The sequence below is a fragment of the Schistocerca serialis genome, chromosome 6 (genome assembly GCF_023864345.2).
Source record: "Schistocerca serialis cubense isolate TAMUIC-IGC-003099 chromosome 6, iqSchSeri2.2, whole genome shotgun sequence".
NCBI classification, from domain to species: Eukaryota; Metazoa; Arthropoda; class Insecta; order Orthoptera; family Acrididae; genus Schistocerca; species Schistocerca serialis.
In genome coordinates this window covers 288,975,321-288,981,241 of record NC_064643.1, presented here as the reverse complement: position 1 = coordinate 288,981,241, position 5,921 = coordinate 288,975,321, and the positions used below count along the sequence as shown (strand labels likewise).

Here is a 5,921-nt window from a genome sequence, read left to right as displayed (position 1 = left end):
TGGATGTGTGTGATGTCCTTAGGTTAGTTATGTTTAAGTAGTTCTAAGTTCTAGGGGACTGATGACCACAGATGTTGTCCCATAGTGCTCAGAGCCATTTGAACCATTTTTGTGGGATGATGGGTAACCTGGAAAGTGAATTTTGGTCCTGTCATTATGATGAAATTTTCTCGCTGATGAGGAAATGCGCTACAAATTTATCGCACACGTTTTGAATCATAACCACGTCCTCCAAATACGGTATAGGGGATGTTCGGGCTAGAGGTATACACAAACGAAGCCTTATAACGAAATAACTCGACATTTTCTGTTGCTGGGTACACTCTCCAAGACCTGATCCTGAACAGCGTTTAGCTGCATGGTGCATGAGCACCTGTGACACGACACTCCTATCTAGAACATGTTGAACTATGCAGTTCCACTTATGCTTCCCGACGTCATTTTGCAGCATGATAATTCCTCTTCCCCTCCCTCACGCATTTCCCCAACAGATGTTTCCTGAGCACCTGACTCTGCTGGATTTTATTGCATGCATGTTAATCAAGAACATTGCTTACAGAAGAAGGGTAAGAGATCTGATAGATTTGAGATAATACATCTGCGCCATACCGTCTGTCACGCTTAAGGACACGTGGGGAAGAGTAGAGTATCGTTTCGATATCTGTCAAGCAACAAACGGTACCTACTTTGAACTGTACCAACATGCATAAAAATCTTTGGCCTCCTGTGTATAACGTTAGACAAATTAAGTTATAAGCCTTTATAGGAACTGAAATATAAAGAAATGTTTTTCTATACCCCTAGCCCGGACACCGTGAACAATAACTCAATTTCGTTAATGCGCAGTTTGTCTGTTATAATACGAAAAATGGAACCTCAGTGTCACGGAGAAAGATGTTGCACACTTTGAACGTTCCTGTCTGTAAGGTTCGTTAACGGATATCGCTGCCTGGGTCAAACAGCAATTGTGATTCCTCGCGAAACCGCCGGCCGCAGTGGTCTTGCGGTTCTAGGCGCTCAGTCCGGAATCCTCGCCACTGCTACGGTCGCAGGTTCGAATCCTGCTTCGGCCATGGATGTGTGTCATGTCCTTAGGTTAGTTAGGTTTAAGTAGTTCTAAGTTCTAGGGGACTGATGACCACAGCTGTTAAGTCCCATAGTGCTCAGAGCCATTTGAACCATTTTTTCCTCGCGAAACCACTTGTATCACTTCGTCTGGTGAGAAACAAGCATCACCGAACTCACTGTCCATAAGTGTAGATGTTTCTGGTGTAGCTTTTACAGTTTGAAGTAATACTTGTTTACTGTCGGGTGCTGTAATGTTTGATAGGGACGAACAGAAAGCACAGAAACTATAAGTAATGTAGTTTCCTCCTCATATCATATTTTACCCTTAATACCTAGGGAAAAATAACGATCCTTTGACAGATTATCTAGTATAATGAAATGATAATTAAATGGACACCCTAGCTGCAAACAGGCGTTGATGTACTTCATTGGAGACACGTTGAAAATGTGTGCCCCGACCGGGACTCGAACCCGGGACCTCCTGCTTACATGCCAGACGCTTTATCCATCTTAGCCACCGCGGGCACAGAGGATAGTGGGTCTGCAGGGACTTATCCCTTGCACGCTCCCCGTGAGATCCACATTCCCAACATGTCCACACCACTACATTCGTAGTGCACCTAATAGATGTTTGCCCATCATACTCATTACTCGTGGCAGATTAATCTACCAAGTCCCGTACGAGTTCGGGCATAGCGTGTGCGTTCGCACAAGAAGGTCACTGGCCGGGAAGCCATATTTTAACTATATATGACGGTAGTATCTGTTCCCGAAAGAACAGTTACCGTGGATGACCATGCAGCTTCGCTAGAAATAAAACGATAGTTAAATGGACACCCGCGGTGGCTCAGATGGATAAAGCGTCTGCCATGTAAGCAGGAGGTCCCGGGTTCGAGTCCCGGTCGGGGCACACATTTTCAACATGTCTCCAATGAAGTACATCAACGCCTGTTTGCAGCTAGGGTGTCCATTTAATTATCATTTCATTTCTAGCAAAGCTGCATGGTCATCCACGGTAACTGTTCTTTCGGGAACAGATACTACCGTCATATATAGTTAAAATATGGCTTCCCGGCCAGTGACCTTCTTGTGCGAACGCACACGCTTGGTAGATTAATCTGCCACGAGTAATGAGTATGATGGGCAAACATCTATAGTTGTTAGTATACACTAACTCCCAGAGAAATCTTCCAGACAGGTTTCCAAATAGTGAATGTTTTTCCAACTTTAATCTTACTGCATGAAATTTTACTCTGTTTGTCTTACCATCGCTGGCTGGATCTTTATTCTGCTGTCAAGAGAGATGCTCCAGTCACATACAGGGTGGTCCATTGATCGTGACCGGGCCAAATATCTCACGAAATATGCATCAAAAGAAAAAACTAGAAAGAACGGAACTTGTCCAGCTTAAAGGGGGAAACCAGATGGCGCTATGGTTGGCCCGCTAGTTGACGCTGTCATAGGTCAAACATATATCAACTACGTTTTTCAAAAATAGGAATCCCCATTTTTATTACATATTCGTGTAGTACGTAAAGAAATATGAATGTTTTAGTTTGACCACTGTTTTCGCTTTGTGATAGAAGGCTCTGTGATAGTCACAAACATATGGCTCACAATTTTAGACTAACAGTTGGTAACAGGTAGGTTTTTTTAAATTAAAGTACAGAACGTAGGTCCGTTTGAATATTTTATTTCTGTTGTTCCAATGTGAAATATGTACTTTACGAACTTATTACTTCTGAGAACGCATGCTGTTACAGCGTGATTACCTGTAAATACCACATTAATGCAATAAATGCTCAAAATGGTGCCCGTCAACCTCATTGCTTTAGGCAATACGTATAACGAAATTCCTATCAACAGCGAGTAGTTCGCCTTCCGTAATGTTCGCACATGCATTGACAATGCCCTGACAGATGCTGTCAGGCGTTGTCGGTGGATCACGATAGCAAACATCCTTCAACTTTCCCCACAGAAATAAATCCGAGGACGTCAGATCCGGTGAACGTGCGGGCCATGGTATGGTGCTTCGACGACCAATCCACCTCTCATGAAATATGCTATTCAATACCGCTTCAACCGCAAGCGAGCTATGTGCCGGACATCCACCACGTTGGAAGTACATCGCCATTCTGTCATTCAGTGAAACATCTTGTAGTAACATCGGTAGAACATTACGTAAGAAATCAGCATACATTGCATCATTTAGATTGCCGTCGATAAAATGGGGGCCAATTATCCTTCTTCCCATAATGCCGCACCATACATTAACCCGCCAAGGTAGCTGATGTTCCACTTGTCGCAGCCATCGTGTATTTTCCTTTGCCCAATAGCGTCTATTCAGCCGGTTTATGTTACTGCTGTTTGTAAATGACGCTTCGTCGCTAAATAGAACGCGAGCAAAAAATCTGTCATCGTCCCGTAATTTCTCTTGTGCCCAGTGTGACGTTCAAAGTCGTCGCCATGCAATTCCTGGTGCATAGAAATATGGTACGGGTGCAATCGAGGTTGATGTAGCATTCTCAACACCGACGTTTTTGAGATTCCCGATTCTCGCGCAATTTGTCTGCTACTGATGTGCGGATAAGCCGCGACAGCAGCTAAAACACCTACTTGGGCATCATCATTTGTTACAGGTCGTGGTTGATGTTTCACATGTGGCTGAACACTTCCTGCTTCCTTAAAAAACGTAACTATGCTGCGAACGGTCCGGATACTTGGACGATGTCGTCCAGGATACCGAGCAGCATATATAGCACACGCCCGTTGGGAATTTTGATCACAATAGCCCTACATCAACACGATATTGACCGTTTCCGCAATTAGTAAACGGTCCATTTTAATACGGATAATGTGTCATGAAGCAAATACCGTCCGTACTGGCGGAATGTTACGTGATACCACGTACTAATACGTTTGTGACTATTACAGAGCCCTATCACAAAGCGAAAAAAGTGGCCAACTAAAACATTCATATTTCTTTACGTACTACACGAATATGTAATAAAAAATAGGGTTACCTATTTTAAAAAACGCAGTTGATATGCGTTTGACCTATGGCAGGGCCATCCAGCGGGCCAACCATAGCGCCATCTGGTTTCCCCCTTCAAGCCAGACAAGTTTCGTTCTTTGTAGTTTTTTCGTTTGACGCTTATTTCGTGAGATATTTGGCCCGGTCACTATCAATGGACCACCCTGTATATTTTGATGAAATTGTACCTCGTCATCGGTTTGTGGGTGTACGCAAAATGACTTGATCCTTAGCTGTGAAGACGGAGTCATTGGGTCGGAGGGGGACAACACTAGTGCAGGGGTATTGCACGTCCGAAGGAACATTGCATCGAACTTTAAAGACACTGTCAAATAAGACACTGTGCTAGTATATTCCATGCCAGAGTCAAGACAGTCTGATGAGAAAACTAAATAAGTCTCTCCCTGTGCGGTAATCACATAATTGTTCGAGAACTCTGGGTAGCGCACACTGCATGCTGCAGTTATGGCTGATGATTTCGTTCCTCATTACCAGATGGTTTCCATCTGGAGTTTTACCGCACATTCCCCGGCTTTATGCCCCAACCCCTCCCCAATTGGATTGCTACTTACCAAGAATGGATGTTCTCAGACATTCCATGCCCTCCTGCCTTTGAGGAAGGATTGATTATTCCAGCCCCCAAGATGTCCAGGGGACGGGAGTTATTGAATATTAGCAGCCGTTTATCATGCTTCATCGTGATGTTGAGATTTTCACCTGGCTCCTCGCAGCCCATCTCAGGTGTATCCTGCGCCACGTTATATCTGTGGATCAAGCATGTCTTGGTAGGGACAGTAACATAGAGACAGCGTTCGGTGGCTACCGCAAAGTTATCGGCCTAGAAGTGACCTGACGCATTCGAGAGGGTGAGCCACGGCTATCTTGCATAACTGATGCGATGGATGACCTTTCCCTGTGACATCATGCGACTTATTTGGTGTCCCTCATCATGGGTGCTGATCAATGGACGTGCTGTAGGCTCCGTTAATATTTCAGCAATTGTTCTGGCATGGTTTTGCATTGGCGAAGATCCTTTCTGCCACTGCTCTCACATACAGACTGTGCTGCCTGTTAACTGAGCGCACAATGAGGGGACATACATTTATCTGTGTGTGGACGACCTGGTCTTTTCGGCTCAGTCTAGGAACGAGATACGTGTGGCGCTGAAAAGGATCGCTCGATATGGAACTGCTGTGTGCAGTCATATGAATTTGGTGAAGTAGGGTGCTTTAGACTTTTGCAGCTGTCTTCTGGATAGGTCGTGTGGATCCGTTGCAATCGATGGACACGCTCAAATGTTTTTGAATTACCTTCACGTGCGACATATGTTCAACAGCCACAGCTAACTGTAAATGCCTACTTCAAGTGATCTCCATGAGTGTTCAAAGAAATTTGATCCAAACTGTCGACACAGCACAATGGGTTGATTCTGTCAATACCCATCTGGCGTATAGGATACCGCATTTGTCCGACATCTTACCAGTTCCGAATGCGAACAACAATTTCATCAAATACAGTTATGTCCATGCAGAACTTGCCTCGTACCAAGTCTTCTACAGCATGTGACGTTTATCGCCTAATAATGAGAGGTCACACCTTGAGGCGGCAACCTGAGATTGCATAGCTCATAATGTGGTATTAAGTACACCATGTCTTCCTCACCACGTAGGCTCGTGTGACAGGGTATCGGTTGTCAATGAGAACCATGTGATGCGACTCCAGCTATATACCATTAATATGACAGATTCTCTGCATCGCCCTGAGTGCCAAACGCTTGTGGACCCTCTGTAGAGATGTGGCTGCTGGTACGGAAAATAAT

The 5,921-nt window shown here is 44.6% G+C and overlaps 1 non-coding gene across 1 annotated transcript; it reads left to right on the top strand.

The window, feature by feature from the left end:
* Positions 1-1,903: 1,903 nt before the first annotated feature.
* Trnat-ugu (transfer RNA threonine (anticodon UGU)) lies at positions 1,904-1,978 on the top strand. Its single transcript has one exon. It is a non-coding gene; the product is annotated as a tRNA-Thr (tRNA).
* Positions 1,979-5,921: the final 3,943 nt, after the last annotated feature.